This window comes from Oncorhynchus gorbuscha, linkage group LG16 (genome assembly GCF_021184085.1).
Source record: "Oncorhynchus gorbuscha isolate QuinsamMale2020 ecotype Even-year linkage group LG16, OgorEven_v1.0, whole genome shotgun sequence".
Classification (NCBI taxonomy): Eukaryota; Metazoa; Chordata; class Actinopteri; order Salmoniformes; family Salmonidae; genus Oncorhynchus; species Oncorhynchus gorbuscha.
Genome location: NC_060188.1, coordinates 33,102,215 through 33,120,079, shown reverse-complemented (window position 1 = coordinate 33,120,079; position 17,865 = coordinate 33,102,215). Strand labels below are relative to the sequence as shown.

At 42.9% G+C, this 17,865-nt stretch overlaps 1 protein-coding gene across 1 annotated transcript in view; it reads right to left on the bottom strand.

Moving 5' to 3' along the window:
* The window catches only part of LOC123998723 (thyroid hormone receptor alpha), a 120,159-nt gene that overhangs the window by 59,166 nt on the left and 43,128 nt on the right, over positions 1–17,865 (bottom strand). Inside the window, exon 2 of the mRNA XM_046303821.1 lies at positions 4,706–5,126. The gene's annotated coding sequence lies outside the window, so the exon portion shown is untranslated. The remainder of the gene's footprint in view (positions 1–4,705; positions 5,127–17,865) is intronic.

The window sequence follows — 17,865 nt, the reverse complement described above, 5'->3', positions numbered from 1 at the left end:
GCCACGTGAGGCTTACATTCGCTGGACTTCCCCGGGAGTATCTAAAGTCCCTTTATGGCTCCTTAAAAGGATAGGTCACTCCAAAATCAACATGTTTTTCAGGCCTTTTAGGATCTCAAATATGGTCAAAATGTCGAGAAGAGTCCCACACCATCTGTTGTGTATATCTAGCTATAAGCCTCCATCCCAAATAAAAGGGAAAGAAAGGCACCACCCGAAATGATGACATAAGACATCCAGCTACATCTATACAACAGATGGCATGGGTCATGCCACAGAGTCATCTCAAACATTTGACCACTTTCAGGGCCTGAGCAACAACATCAATAAATAAATAAAACATTCATGTGTGTGTGAGTTGTTCCTTTAAATCCGAAATCTGACTGACAACAGGGCAAAGGTTGTGAAGGAGCATGAAGGTATACTTTATCAATACTGTAGGTCTACCTGTGGAACAACTCAGTTCTCGTGGCCACGACCAGGGCTAGTCAGTATTATTCCAGAGCAGTGGTGTGGTGGGCGGAACGTTCCGCAGGGTTCCGGAGTGTTACAGAGTGCGTCTGGCCTGGAACTCCCCACCAGCAGCAGGGCAGTAGGCCCCAGGTGGGATTTATGAAGTGTTAAGAATGTTTTGATCTCAAAACCTGATGCAGGCCATCTGGGAGCAGTCTACACCTCACTGGCGCCTCCATGATGCCTCGTCCTCCATCCACCCACTCCCCCTACAGAAAACACTCAGTGTATCTAATATACAGGGAGGTAGCCTGGGTAGGGTAGGAGAGTTAAAAAGTTGGAGACCATGCCCTCTTTTCCCAAGCCACAAGGCCCCCACAACCCCAACATCAATCTCCATCTGGCACAAGGCAGGCTGTCACATTCCTTCCCCAGAACACCCTACCCAACTCGACCAAATATGGACTGGGCTGATACATTCAGTACTGCTGACAAATGTGTCTCAAGTGATTGAGCGGATTAAGTCTATCAGCACAGCCCTTTTATAGGGTGAAGAGCAAAAGCATCCAAGACCCCATGCATGCTTCACAGAAGTTTACACACTTGAATAATGCATCACAGCATGTAGAAATGTTGACACTGTTCATTACTGTTCGCAAAACAATGTCCATACAGGCTAGAACACCATCCAATGAAAGATGATTACATACCACCACAGACAGATGCTGGCACTAAGACCGCACTCAATGAGCTGTATACCACCATAAGCAAACAGGAAAACGCTCATCCAGGTGGCGCTCCTAGTTGCCCGGGACTTTAATGCAGGGAAACAAATCAGTTTTACCTAATTTCTCCCAGCATGTTAAATGTGCAACCAGAGAAAAAAAAAAGAAAAAAAAAAATCTAGACCACCTTTACTCCACACACAGAGACGCGTACAAAGCTCTCCCTCCATTAGGCAAATTTCACCATAATTCTATCCTCAAGATTCCTACGTACAAGCCAAAATTAAAGCAGGAAGCACCAGTGACTCGGTCAATAAAAAAAGTGGCCAGATGAAGCAGATGCTAAGCCACAGGACTGTTTTGCAAGCACAGACTGGAATATGTTCCGGCATTGAGGAGTACACCACATCAGTCACTGGCTTCATCAATAAGTGCATCGATGACAGTCTCCACAGTGACTGTACGTACATACTGCACGATATAGTCAGTGAACATATCGGAATCGGCCGATATTAGCTAAAAATGCCAACATCGGTATAGGCCGATATCTAGTTTAACGCTTGATGTGCAAAACCAATTTCAAAGCTGACATGCATACCTATATAAATAAGGTACATGATATAATGACACCATTTAAAATGTTGCGCTACACGTGCAACACAGAACCCCTAAGCAAGCCCACAATGTCTGCTGTGTGGATCGAGCAGTCAACAAGTTGAGTAGTCATTTGAAAGAGTAGCAACATTTCAGCGAGACAACAAAGGTGAAATCCATTAAAGCCAGGAATAATGAAACTCATTGCCCTTGACAATCAACCGTTCTCTGCCGTGGGCGATGTTGGCTTTCGCCGACTGGTCGAGCACCGGCTAACACAAAGTGAGCCATTTTTCCCGATGTTGCCCTACCGGAGTTACACAGTAATAGCTTCACTGCTATTAGCTTCACGACATAAACTATGGAGCCGCCGTTTGTGTCTATGAGTGTCAAAAGAAAGATACAGTAGCACTGTCAAATATGTATAAAAATGTCAGCAAACACCTGTGTGTTTAGAATACCGTGTTGGTAATAAAGCATCATTCGATAGGCCGCTACTTCTGGGGTAGCTAGCTTTAGCTTGGTACCTAGCTAGCACCAATACAACCAGCCTGAAAACAATGACCAGTAAAAACTGCAGTCATTTTCATTATTCTTAGCAATGATTTAGGAATCCTTGTAAGTATTAGCAAATAGTAGAATTATGCCTTGCTTTTATTTTGAAGGCTAATCGCAAAGTTCACTATTAATCAAATAAGAACTGCCTTATAAATTAGGGTTATTTTACATTATGACACATAGCTACAGTGGGGCAAAAAAGTATTTAGTCAAATAAATGATTACCATTATGCTGTTTTGTAGTTTGATAGATTTTTACCTAAGTAACATTTATTGTAGAATTGATTCAAATAATGCATAAACATTTTGTTTCAAATGTAATGACAGAGCAGTAGCTGAGTTTATCTGCTTGGATCAAGTGCCATTCTGGCTTTGGCTAATAAGCCTTTTTTTGTGTGGTCTCGTTTTGGTATTGAGATAATAAACCTGGTATCGGTATTCAAGTCAAAATTCTGGTATCGTGGCAACACTAGTTATAGGGCTATAGGCAAGAGTCATAGATTCTCCAGCCGACCTTGCGCGTCGTCTCTGACTGGTAACATATTGATCTGCATGATGAAAGCATCTACCTTCAATTCTGTTTGCACTCTGCAGTCTGGACACACGCTGAGCTTCAGCAGGCAGGGAGGGAGGGAGGCACATACACCGGTTTTGACAATACCAGTGTTACAATATTTTTTTTCCATGGCAAAAATGTAAACACGAAGCCCTCTTGGTCCTTTAAAAACCTGCTGCCTGTAAAATAGTGTGCTATAGCTTGGAAAATAAATACATGTGACTCTGGATGACAACATAATGGTGTTTGTTTCCAACATCAGGGCTGTTTTCCTAATGAAGTTACATTCGCTTCGTGTTTTGTTTCCTTGCCACGATACGAACAAGTATCGTACAGAGCACACACAAACGCACACCAACACTCGCACAAACGCATAGCTTCCACAAGTTCAGTAAGGTGAGCACTCTACAGCAGGAGCCTCTGATTGGACTGCCTGGGGTTCTGGTTTCTATACATCAACCTGTTGCTCAACTGTTCCCGTGCAGCATGTGCAGGGAAGGGAGGACATTACCATGGCAACACAAAGTGCAGGAAAGGGGAAGGAGTTATGGTGCTAGTATGATGCGTGAGACGATTATCAATAGAAGTTAATACAAGTGACATTTTCACAGCAGAGGGAGTAGGGAATGCTGAGAGAAATTAAAAGGGGGATCCCTGAGGACTGGGTCAAAGATACAAGTGTTTTGTCACACGATGAGGAATATGGAAATAGCATTGTTTATGTCAAATAAAGAATGGAGCCTTGGGAGCGGCAGGTAGCCTAGCGGTTAGAGAAGGTTGCTGGTTCGAATTCCCGAGCCGACAAGGTGAAAAACATCTGTCCATTTGCCCGTGAGCAAAGGCCTAAAACCTTAATTGCTACAGTGTCCCTGGCCGTGACCCCGCTGTCCGCTGGGGTTTTAGGGGAGGGGGATGTGAAACAAAACACACTTGTTACACACCTGTACATGTGTGAAACAGAACAAATATCAGCACTTTCGGTATTGAGCTACGTTCCTAACCCAGAATCCCATTGAAACACAGGGACTCGTTCAATCCTGACTTTACCCCTCAGGCATCAAAAATGGACATGAGATCTGTTTGATCCAGACTTATTTGAGCTAAACACACAGGGAGGGAGATCTTCATCTTAGTCTATGAAGCACAACAGTCAAACATCAACCCCGAGGTGTGTCCACACCAAATGTGCCACATTGGTGTCAGCAGTGGGATATAGCCATAGCCCCACAGTCAAACAATCCAGAGTGCACTAGCACAGTCGTGTTAAAAAGGCATACAGAAAAGGGCTCGGCCGAAGGAGGACCTGATCCTCCATCAGCACTCCTACTCCGAGATGCTTTTTTAACATGGGCCCTGTTCAGTTGGATCAGTCACTTCGATCTCTGACAGTCTAGCTCCCTCCTCTACTTCGACACTCTCCCCCAGAAACCCTCACGCCACCTGGCGGGTCACGGAGGATTAGCCAATCAAAAAGGTCAGAGGTACACGGAGCTTCCAGTGGCTTAACGCCACAGCCAGACAACACACGAGAGGCAGTGGACTGGTTTACTCCGGTTACTCATGTTGGGAAATAAGTTAGTCGACCGCATTTAAAACAATTCCTTGACTCAAGACCACATTAAGAGCACCCTAAATCTATACCTTAAGCTTTGAGATAACCTTGCCTCGCCTTCTCAAATTCAATGTGCAGATATGGATATAAAAGAGTTGAAGCTCTGAGCTATCCAATCAGGCCCCAGCCTTGCTACTCCTGTTGTTTCACCCACTGCATCATAAGGCGGAGAGAAGGGGCCGAGTGGGAAGGAACCAGAGAACTCACCTGTGGATTGTTCTTCTCACCCTCGCTCTGCTGGGTCTTACTGTTCTTCTTACAACCTTTGCCACCTGGCGGGCTATTATCGGCTGATAATAGGCTCCCCTTTCAGTCCCTCTCAGCCCCTAAGGCAGCGCACTGCTGTCAGGGTCCCCAAACCATTCAGGCTTGCCGCTGTGCTGTTTAATGTAAGTGACTGACCCCCAAGCATGCAGCCTTCTGGTTTTGACTGCCTCCCAGGTGGGCCATTTTCCAGATGTGATGCTGCCACCCAGGCAAACTGTTTTCAGGCTCTCTCCGTGCTTTTTTTTGGCAGCAACTCACTAGCTCGGCTAGCCCTGGGTCTGAAAGCCTCAGACGTGCTCCACTGCTCGGTCCTCGTCTACCTCCCAAAAAGGTGGTCTCCAGTGGATTAGTCAGCCTGCACCTGTAAGACACACACAGAACAGAAGGGTTCGACATAAACACAGGGAAGCCAACTAACAGAGTACAAAAAACCTTCAAACTCACAGGGTAGATTATCAGAGGACTGGTTTCCGGAACACAGATTACGCCTAGACAAACTCACAGGGTAGATACTGTAAAAACAGTCAAAGCCTTGATTTTACTGGTGTGTCTATGAGTTTGGTCTGCCTTGCTGTTGTGGTATTGTGGAGTTGAGGTCAACATTATTTTAGGAAGGTATTACTTGAGGACAAGTTCAAGTAGGGAGAATAGCATTTTAGAAAATCTATAAATTGCTCAAGAGACTGTTTTACATACAGTGCAAGTAGGAAATGGCCTATTCTGCAAGTAGGAAATAGCCTACTATAGCCCAAAGCAAGTGGAGTTTGTCAAAAGGCACCTAAATGACTGACCATGAGAAACAAGATTATCTGGTCTGATGCAGCAGGGACTGGGAGACTAGTCAAGATCGAGGGAAAGATGTACGGTGGGTGCACAGTACAGAGAGATCCTTGATGAAAACCTGCTCCAGGGTGCCCAGGACCTCAGACTGGTGCAAAGGTTCATCTTCCAGCAGGACAACAAACCTAAGCACACAGCCAAGACAATGCAGGAGTGGCTCGGGACAAGACTCTGAACGTCCTCGAGACGCCCAGCCAGAGCCCGGACTTGAACCCAATTGAATATTTCTGGAGAGACCTGAAAATAGCTGTGCAGCGACGCTCCTCATCCAACCTGACAGAGCTTGAGAGGATCTGCAGAGAAGAATGGTAGAAACTCCCCAAATACAGGTGCGCCAAGCTTATAGTGTCATACCCAAGAAGACTCGAGGCTGTAGTCGCTGGTCAAAGGGGCTAAAACAAAGTACTGAGTAAAGGGTCTGAATACTTATGTAAATGTGATAAAGTTATTTATTTTTAATACATTTGCCAACATTTCTAAAAACCTATTTTTGCTTTGTCATTATGGGGAATTGTGTGTAGATTGATGGGAAAAAAACTATCAATTTTAGAATAAGGCTGTAAAGTAACAAAATATGGAAAATGTCAAGGGGTCTGAATACTTTCCGAATGCACTGTATCTTTAAGCATGGTCAAGTTAATAGTTATGTTTTGGATGATGCATTAAACCACCCAGACATCCCTCTGAACTGAGCTGCAGGACAGGAAGGAAACCGGCTTAGGGATGTCACAAGGCTTTTGGTGATTTTAAAACAGTTAGAGTTCAATAGCGGTGATGGGAGAAAACTGAAGATGGATCAACAACATTGTAGTGACTCTATAATAATGACCTAAATGACAGAGTGAAAAGAACACAAATATACAGAATAAAAATATTCCGAAACATTCAAAAGTACACAACAAGGCACAGAATAAAAAACAAATACTGTATAGTTGCGGTTTAGCCATGATCCCCAACACCTTGACAGAGCTTGAAGAATTTTTAAAAGAATAAAATGGGCAAATATTTCACAATACAGGTGTGCAAAGCTCTTAAGAGACTTACCCAAGAAGACTCACATCTATAAATCAGGCGTTTCTAACATGTATTGACTCGGGGGTGAATTCTTATCTAAATCAAGGTATACAGTTATTTTGTATTCATCTTTTTTTAAATTGAATTTCTTACAATTTGACAGTATTTTGCGTAGATCATTGACAGAAAATGACAATGAAATCCATTTGAATCCCAGTTTGGAACACAAAATGTGAAGAAATCCAAGGCAGACGTTCTATAGTCACTAAGTAGGGCTGCAAAGATCAAATCAAATCAAATTTTATTTGTCACATACACATGGTTAGCAGATGTTAATGCGAGTGTAGCGAAATGCTTGTGCTTCTAGTTCCGACAATGCAGTGATAACCAACAAGTAATCTAACTAACAATTCCAAAACTACTGTCTTATACACAGTGTAAGGGGATAAGGAACATGTACATAAGGATATATGAATGAGTGATGGTACAGAGCAGCATACAGTAGATGGTATCGAGTACAGTATATACATATGAGATGAGTGTGTAGACAAAGTAAACAAAGTGGCATAGTTAAAGTGGCTAGTGATACATGTGTTACATAAGGATGCAGTCGATGATGTAGAGTACAGTATATACATATGCATATGAGATGAATAATGTAGGGTAAGTAACATTATATAAGGTAGCATTGTTTAAAGTGGCTAGTGATATATTTACATCATTTCCCATCAATTCCCATTATTAAAATGGCTGGAGTTGGGTCAGTGTCAATGACAGTGTGTTGGCAGCAGCCACTCAGTGTTAGTGGTGGCTGTTTAACAGTCTGATGGCCTTGAGATAGAAGCTGTTTTTCAGTCTCTCGGTCCCAGCTTTGATGCACCTGTACTGACCTCGCCTTCTGGATGATAGCGGGGTGAACAGGCAGTGGTTCGGGTGGTTGATGTCCTTGATGATCTTTATGGCCTTCCTGTAACAACGGGTGGTGTAGGTGTCCTGGAGGGCAGGTAGTTTGCCCCCGGTGATGCGTTGTGCAGTCCTCACTACCCTCTGGAGAGCCTTACGGTTGAGGGCGGAGCAGTTGCCGTACCAGGCTGTGATACAGCCCGCCAGGATGCTCTCGATTGTGCATCTGTAGAAGTTTGTGAGTGCTTTTGGTGACAAGCCGAATTTCTTCAGCCTCCTGAGGTTGAATAGGCGCTGCTGCGCCTTCTTCACGACGCTGTCAGTGTGAGTGGACCAATTCAGTTTGTCTGTGATGTGTATGCCGAGGAACTTAAAACTAGCTACCCTCTCCACTACTGTTCCATCGATGTGGATAGGGGGTGTTCCCTCTGCTGTTTCCTGAAGTCCACAATCATCTCCTTAGTTTTGTTGACGTTGAGTGTGAGGTTATTTTCCTGACACCACACTCCGAGGGCCCTCACCTCCTCCCTGTAGGCCGTCTCGTCGTTGTTGGTAATCAAGCCTACCACTGTTGTGTCGTCCGCAAACTTGATGATTGAGTTGGAGGCGTGCGTGGCCACGCAGTCGTGGGTGAACAGGGAGTACAGGAGAGGGCTCAGAACGCACCCTTGTGGGGCCCCCGTGTTGAGGATCAGCGGGGAGGAGATGTTGTTGCCTACCCTCACCACCTGGGGGCGGCCCGTCAGGAAGTCCAGTACCCAGTTGCACAGGGCGGGGTCGAGACCCAGGGTCTCGAGCTTGATGACGAGCTTGGAGGGTACTATGGTGTTGAATGCCGAGCTGTAGTCGATGAACAGCATTCTCACATAGGTATTCCTCTTGTCCAGGTGGGTTAGGGCAGTGTGCAGTGTGGTTGAGATTGCATCGTCTGTGGACCTATTTGGGCGGTAAGCAAATTGGAGTGGGTCTAGGGTGTCAGGTAGGGTGGAGGTGATATGGTCCTTGACTAGTCTCTCAAAGCACTTCATGATGACGGAAGTGAGTGCTACGGGGCGGTAGCAAACTTTCAGGACATTTTTCATGGGGATGTTAAGCTCGGGAAATTTGCTTAAATTCATCATCAAAAATGTTTTTTTTTATACGACATACAATATTTTTTGTTAACTAATATATAGTAGCCTTCAGTAAAGTGTGTTTAAATCATTTCTAACTTGTTAACAATTTCTGCTAATTAGTTTTTGCTACCATGTGGGTTTTAGCTTGCTTGAGCCTGCCAATTGAGTGTTAATTCACCTGTTTCCATACATTTCATTTTAAAACATTTATCTTACAAATTAGTTGTTTAATCTAACTGCTTAACTATTTATCTGTACATGAAATTGTATTTTTTGTTATCTTTACAGGAAAATGCCACGGGCACTATCTGACACGTGGAGACATTTCACAGAAACTAATGTAGAAGGAAAAGCTGTGTACATTTGCAAATGTACACAGCAACTAATGCTAAATTATATATGTGAAAAATGCAACAAAGATGCAAAATCTGGCCAAGCGCATAAAGTCCCCTCAGCGCTCACAACAAGCAACCTCTGACAAAAGTTCTATTCGAGGTGAAAATTATCAGACACCTTATTGATAGCAACAGCTCATGGCTCTCCTGGAATAAGAAGTTTTGTTTTTTTACTCAATGGAGGAACGTAGTCAGAAATTCTGATGAATGTCTTGCTCGAGCTGTGTATGCAACTGGTTCATCTCTGATGCTCACAGGCAATGTGTATTAGAAGAGATTTCTGAATGTTCTTCGCCCAGCATATACCCCTCCAACCAGACATGCTTTATCTACTAATTTGCTGGATGCAGAGTTCAAGTGAAGGTCAAGCAAATCATAGAGAAAGCAGATTATTGCAATCACCTCTGATGGGTCGTTGAACATTCGTGGACAAGGAATAATTAACTACATTATCTCCACCCATCAACAGTCTGCCGATATGGACTTCCCCATCAAGAGGATCCTCCTGGATGATGTATTTTGGGAGAGAGTGGTAAGCAGCCTGAAACTCCTTAAACCTATAGCAATAGCCATTGCACGGATTGAGGGAGACAATGCCATCCGGTGTGATGTTCAGACTCTGCTTGCAGATGTAAGAGAATAAATTCATACTGCCCTGCCCACTTCACTGTTGCTCCAAGCAGAGTAAACTGCAGTTCTGAAATACATCAAAAGCATGAAGACTTCTGCCTGAAGCCCAGACATGTCGCAGTGTACATGTTGGACCCCAAGTATGCTGGCAAGAGCATCCTGTCTGGTGCAGAGATCAACAAGGCCTATGATGTCATCGCTACCATGTCTCGCCACCTTGGCCTGGAGGAGGGCAAAGTTCTTGGCAGTCTGTGGTAGTACACTTCCAAGCAAGGGCTTTAGGATGTAGATGCAATGTGGCAGTCGTGCCAATATATCTCATCAGCAACCTGGTGGAAGGGACTTTGTGGATCTGAGGCTCTTTCCCCTTTAGTTTCTGGACTATCACTTTACAGATGTATGTTGAAAACGTTTTTGGGAGAAGCGATGGATCATTGGGAATCATTCAATATTCCCTTTTGTTGTTCAGTGAAATCGTCCCGTGTGAAGAGTCACAAATTTAACTTGAATTAAAATGAGTTGACTAAAGTTGTTTTTTTCTATTGGAAGGATTTAATCGTTTGCAATTATGTCTACTTATGATCAGGTAAGATGTTTATGATTCGGTCTCCATATGATATGGTAAATATATCCAATGCAAAAAACACCTACATTTAAATGGTACTAATATTAATGTGCATATATTTCCGTTAATTCCCATATATTCCCGTTAATTCCCACGGAAAGTTTCCACCTCGGAATATTCCCCAAAATCTGCAACCCTAGCTGTAAGTAGTGGCCACCGGCAGCGCTAACACCTCTACTGTGGAATTGAGGATACAGCTATTGTAAAATAAAGAAAATAAGTACTCTTGGGGGGGGGGGGGGGGGGGGATGTGCCATTCAAGACTACTTCATGCTCTATCATTATTTGTGAACTACAGGACTCCGGTTCCAGCGTCAGCTAGCAAGCATCAAAAACCCCCAGTACCCAGCTCCTCTGAGACATTATGAACAGCATGAACTCATTTCCAGTACTCTTACAGCCCAGCCCGGAAGGCCTACTCAAAACTGTTTAAGGACATATTTTCACTGTGTTACTTTGGTAACGGCCTTGTGATTTTTAGCCATTGAACAAACAAGGAGAGGGTGACTCAGATCGACTCCCTGGCGCTTGAAAGAGTGACAGAGGGAGCGCAATCACAAACAAAACATCAATTAGTTAGTTAATTTAATTAATGTTAGCAATCAGTGACTATCTGCCAAGGACACACTGACAAGGAGGGATGAAAATAACATTTGGCATTGGCAAGACTTCTGTCAGACACTGCCTTCCCTCCTTTCCTTTTTCCACATTTTGTTGTGTTACAGCCGGTATTTAAATTGATGACATTTAGATAGTGTCACTGATCCACACACAATACCTCAATGTGAAAGTTGTTTTTTTGTAGAACATTTGAGATTAATATCAAATGTAAACCTGAAATGTCTCTAGTCAATAAGTATTCAACCTCTTTCTTATGGCAAGCCTAAATAAGTTAAGGTGTGAAAATGGCCTTCACAACTCACATAATAAGTTGCATGGACTCATTGTGTTTTTATGACTACCTCATCTCTGTACCCCACACATACAGATAATTGTCACGCCCTGGCGATCTTTGTTTTCTTTATCATTTTGGTTTAGACCAGGGTGTGACATGGGTGATTTATTGTGTTCGTCTTGTCTAAGGGTTTATTAGAATATGGGGTTGTGTTCAGTTTTGTTGTCTAGGTAAGTCTATGGTTGCCTAGAGTGGTTCTCAGAGGCAGGTGTTTATTGTCGTCTCTGATTGGGAACCATATTTTAGGCCATATTCTTTGGGTATTTTGTGGGTGATTGTTTCCGGTCTTTGTGTTTTATGCACCAGTTAGGACTGTTACGGTTTTCACGTTTATTGTTTTGTAGTTTGTTCATGTTTTGAGTTCTTATTAAAGAACCATGAACTTCAACCACGCTGCGTCTTCCTTCCCAGGAAGAAAATCGTGACAATAATTGTAAGGTCCCACAATCGAGTAGTGATTTTCAAGCACAGATTCAAACACAAATACCAGTAAGGTTTTTCAATGCCTCGCAAAGATGGGCATCGATTGGCAGATGCAAATATCCCTTTGAGTATGGTGAAGTTATTCATTAGGCTTTGGAAGGTGTATCAATTCAACCAGTCACTACAAAGATACAGGTGTCCTTCCTAACTCAGTTGCCGGAGAGTAAGGAAACTGTTCAGGCATTTCACCATGAGGCCCATGGTAAAACAGTTACAGAGTTTAATGGTTGTGATATGAGAAAACCGAGAATGGATCAACAATGTAGGTACTCCACAATACTAACCAAAATGACAGTGAAAAGGAAGCTTGTACAGAATAAAAATATTCAAAAACATGCATTCTGTTTGCAACAAGGCACAAAAGTAATACTGCAAAAAATGTGCCAAAGAAATTAACTTTTTGTTCTGAATACAAAGTGTTATGTTTGGGGTTTATCCAATTCAACACATTACCGAGTACCACTATATTTGCAAGTGTAGTGGTGGGTGTATCATGTTACAGGTATGCTTGTAATCGTTAACGGACTACGGAGTTTCAGGATTTTAAAAAATGACCCGAATGGAAAAAAGCACAGGCAAACTCCTAGAGAAACACCTTGGTTTAGTCTGCTTTCCAACATATACTAGGAGACAAAAATCACCTTTCAGCAGGACAATAACCCAAAACACAAGGCCAAATCTACACTGGAGTTGCTTACCAAGACGACATTGAATGTTCCTGAGTGACCCAGTTACTTTTCACTGAAATCGGCTTGAAAATCCATTTTAAAAAATGTAAATGGCTGTCTAGCAATTGTTAACAATCAATTTGACAGAGCTTGAAGAATTGATTAAATAATAAATGGGTAAATATTGTACAATCCAGGTGTGCAAAGCTCTTCGAGACAAACCCAAAAAGACTAATGGCCGCCAAAGGTGCTTCTGCAAAGTATTGACTTATCATGTTAAATGAAGAGTCCCTTAAGGATGTTAGGAAAGAACATCATGGGGTGGGACACGCATGCACCTTCCCCAAAACACATGTAAATATTGTTCGATAAATTACATGCACAGGATCGGTACATCCGAACATCACACCTGCGGGGACAGGTACAGAATGGCAACAACTGCCTGAGTTACACCAGGAACGTGCTCAAACTGTCCTCAATAGGCTGAGAGAGGCTGGACTGAGGGCTTGTAGGACTGTTGTAAGGCAGTCATCACGGGCAACAATGTTGCCTATGGCCACAATGTTGCCTATGGCCACAAACCCACCGTCGCTGGACCAGACAGGACTGGCAAAAAGTGCTCTTCACTGACGAGTTGCGGTTTTGTCTCACCAGGGGTGATGATCGGATTCACATTAATTGTCAAAGGAATGAGCGTTACACCGAGGCCTGTACTCTGGAGCGGGATCAATTTGGAAGTGGAGGGTCCGTCATGGTCTGGGGCGGTGTGTCACAGCATCATGGGACTGAGCTTGTCGTCATTGCAGGAAATCTCAACGCTGTGCGTTACAGGGAAGACATCGTCCTCCCTCATGTGGTACCCTTCTCACAGCAAGAACTGGCAAATCTGGTGCATTCCATGATGAGGAGATGCACTGCAGTACTTAATGCAGCTGGTGGCCACAAGCTTATATTCTGGGTTCTAATGGGGTACAACAGTTGCAAAGCTCAGACATTTATAAAAAAAATAAGTCTTCAAATGCGTACGTAATGAATTCATAAGTCCAAAAGTAGATGTAGCAATTGCTGATTGCCCCTTGAAAAGGTCCCCTCCTGCCATTTCCCTGATATACTCCTAGCTAAAGGTTGTTTGTCAGGGATATCTACACAGTGTACAAAACATTAAGAACACCTTCCTAATATTGAGCAGAACCCTCTTTTACCCTCAGAACAGCCTTAATTCCTTGGGGCATGGACCGTATAAGGTGCCGAAAGCGTTTCACAGGGATGCTGGCCCATGTTGACGCCAACGCTTCCCACAGTTGTGTCAAGTTAGCTGTATGACTTTTGGGTGGTGGCCCATTCATGATACACATGAGAAACTGTTGTGTGGAAAAACTCAACCGCGTTGCAGTTCTTGACACTGGGCACCTGCTACATAACCCATTCAAAGGCACTTCAATATGTTGGCTTGGCCGTTGACACGCTCTCTGAATGGCACACATACACAATCCACGTGTAAATTGTCTCAAAGCTTAAAAATCCTTCTGTAACCGTCTCCTAACCCTTTATCTACTCTGATTGAAGTGTAGCATTCACCTGTATTCAACCATATGTCAAGGAAAGAGCCGGTGTTCCTAATGTTTTGTGCACTCAAAGTATTCACCTCCCTTGACTTATTCCACATTTTGTTGTGTCACTCTTTCGGAGTAGGTCTCCAAGAGCTTTCCACATCTGGATTGTACTCAATATTTTCACTCATCTACCAATAGGTGGCCTTCTTTGTACAGCATTCAAAAGCTGCCCTGGTCTTTGTGGTCGAATCTGTGTTTGAAATTCACTGCTCGACTGAGGGACCTTACAGATGATTGCATGTGTGTGGTACAGAGATGAGGTAGTCATCCAAAAATCACGTTAAACACTATTATTGCACAGAGTGAGCAGATGCAGCTTATTATGTGACTTAAGGACATTTTTACTCCTGAACTTATTTAGGCTTGCCATATCAAGACATTTTAGCTTTTCATTTTTATTTATTCAAAATTCCGATAGACAAAAGAACCGTAAGGCTCTCCAGAGGGTAGTGAGGTCCGCACAACGCATCACCGGGGGGGGGGGGGAACTACCTGCCCTCCAGGACACCTACACCACCCGATGTTACAGGAAGGCCATTAAGATCATCAAGGACAACAACCACCCGAGCCACTGCCTGTTCACCCAGCTATCATCCAGAAGGCGAGGTCAGTACAGGTGCATCAAAGCTGGGACCGAGAGACTGAAAAACAGCTTCTCTCTCAAGGCCATCAGACTGTTAAACAGCCTCCACTAACATTGAGTGGCTGCTGCCAACACACTGACTCAACTCCAGCCACTTTAATAATGGGAATTGATGGGAAATGTAAAATATATCACTAGCCACTTTAAACAATGCTACCTCATATAATGTTTACATACCCTACATTATTCATCTCATATGTATACGTATATACTGTACTCTATATCATCTACTGCATCCTTATGTAATACATGTATCACTAGCCACTAACTATGCCACTTTGTTTACATACTCATCTCATATGTATATACTGCACTCAATACCATCTACTGTATCTTGCCTATGCTGCTCTGTACCATCACTCATTCATATATCTTTATGTACATATTCTTTATTCCCTTATACACACACACAAGTGTAAGATACATACACAAGTGTAAGACAGTAGTTTTGGAATTGTTAGTTAGATAACTTGTTGGTTATTACTGCATTGTCGGAACTAGAAGCACAAGCATTTCGCTACACTCGCATTAACATCTGCTAACCATGTGTATGTGACAAATAAGATTGGATTTGAATTCCACTTTGACATTATGGGGTATTGTGTGTATGCCAGTGACAAAAAAATATATAAAAAAATCGTAATTTAATCTATTTTAAATTTAGCTGTAACAGAAAGTGGAAAACGTCAAGGGAGGTGAATAGTTTCTGAAAGCACTGTTAATGCGTTGCAAAATAATGGGTGTAATGACCAATGACAATCCCCATGGTAATGATAGGTTCATCCACAAGCCAAGACGTGACATTGCGTGTTCCCTTGGACTCATATGTGTGTCACTATTTAGCGAGCTGAACTGGTATGAGTTCAGAGTAAGTGAGAATATTCCGTGCCCTTGGCCTTCTGTTGATATGCCTTTTTGGCAAACAAGTAGTGTAGTTAAGAGTTGCAGTTGTCATGACACACACAACTCTCCCTTTCTATTCTTCTCCACACCCTACCCCCTCTTTCTTTTTGTACCCCCCTTCTCGCACTCTCAGCAGATAAATAATAATAATAATAATAATAATAATAATAATAATAATAAACAATACAGCAACGTAAACAGGGCTGAAAAGTGACTTGTAGCTAGAATATAGAAATACTTGTGGCAATATACTGATGGTAATATAGTGCACTTGGAAAGTATTCAGACCCCTTGACTTTTTCCTAATTTTGTTAAATTTGTTAAAATAGAGTAAATTATTTTTTTTCTCATCCATCTACGTACAATACCCCATAATGGCAAAGCCAAAACAGGTTTAGAATGTTTTGCAAATGTATTAAAAATAACATAAATACCTTATTTACATAAGCATACAGACACTTTGATATGAGACTCAAAATTGAGCTCAGGTGCATCCTGTTTTAATTTAACATCCTTGAGATGTTTCTACAACTTGGAGTCCACCTGTGCTAAATTCAATTGATTGGGCATTATTTGGAAAGGCACGCACCTGTCTATATAAGGTCCCACAGTTGACAGTGCATGTCAGAGCAAAGACCCAGCCTTGAGGTCGAATGAATTGTCAATAGAGCTCCGAGACAGGATTGTGTCGAGGTACAGATCTGGGGAAGGGTACCAAAAAATGTCTGCAGCATTAAAAGTCATCAAGAACACAGTGGGCTCCATCATTCTTAAATGGAAGAAGTTTGAAACCACCAAGACTCTTCCTAGAGCTGGCTGCCTGGCCAAACTGAGCAATCGGGGGGGGAGCATTGGTCAGGGAGGTGACCAAGAACCCGATGGTCACTCTGACAGAGCTTCAGAGTTCCTCTGGGGAGATGGGAGAACCTTCCAGAAGGACAACCATCTCTGCGGCACTCCACCAATCAGGCCTTTATGGTAGAGAGGCCAGAAAGAAGCCACTCCTCATTAAAAGGCACAACAGCCCACTTGGAGTTTACCAAAAGTGGCAGCAGTGTAGCCTAGTGGTTAGAGTGTTGGACTAGTAACCAAAAGGTTGCAAGTTCAAATCCCCAAGCTGACAAGGTACGACATCTGTTGTTCTGCCACTGAACAAGGCAGATAACCTGCTGTTTCTAGGCTGTCATTGAAAATAAGAATTTGTTTTTAATTGACTGACTTGCCTGGTTAAATAAAATGCACCTATAAAAGGACTCTCAGACCATGAGAAACAAGATTCTCTGGTCTGTTGAAACTCTTTGGCCTGCATGAGGTCAATCTTGGTTTCATCAGACCAGAGAATCTTGTTTCTCATGGTCAGAGTCCTTTCACTTTTTATGGCTGCAGGGGCAGTATTGAGTAGCTTGGAAGAAAAGGTGCCCATTGTAAACAGCTAGCTCCTCAGTCTCAGTTGCTAATATATGCATATTATTATGAGTATTGGATAGAAAATTCTAAAGTTTCTAAAACTGTCAAAATATTGTATACGAGTATAACAGAACTGATATTGCAGGCGAAACCCTTAGGAAAATCAAAAAAGGAAGTGGCTTCTATTTTGAAAACTCCATGTTCCATAGCCTCAATTTGCTGGATTTAAAGGGATATGAACCAGATTCCTATCGCTTCCTCAAGGTGTCAGTCTTCAGACATACAGTGGGGAGAACAAGTATTTGATACACTGCCGATTTTTCAGATTTTCCTACTTACAAAGTATGTAGAGGTCTAATTTCTATCATAGGTAGACTTAAACTGTGAGAGACGGAATCTAAAACAAAAATCCAGATAATCACATTGTATGATTTTAAAGTAATTAATTTGCATTTTATTGCATGACATAAGTATTTGATACATCAGAAAAGCAGAACATAATATTTGGTACAGAAACCTTTGTTTGCAATTACAGAGATCATACGTTTCCTGTAGTTCTTGACCAGGTTTGCACACACGGCAGCAGGGATTTCGCCCCACTCCTACATACAGACAGTCTCCAGATCCTTCAGGTTTCGGGGCTGTCGCTGGGCAATACGGACTTTCAGCTCCCTCCAAAACTGTTATATTGGGTTCAGGTCTGGAGACTGGCTAGGCCACTACAGGATCTTGAGATGCTTCTTACGGAGCCACTCCTTAGTTGCCCTGATTGTGTGTTTCGGATCGTTGTCATGCTGGAACACCCAGACACGACCAATCTTCAATGCTCTTACTGAGGGAAGGAGGTTGTTGGCCAAGATCTCGCGATACATGGCCCGATCCATCCGACCCTCAATACGGTGCAGT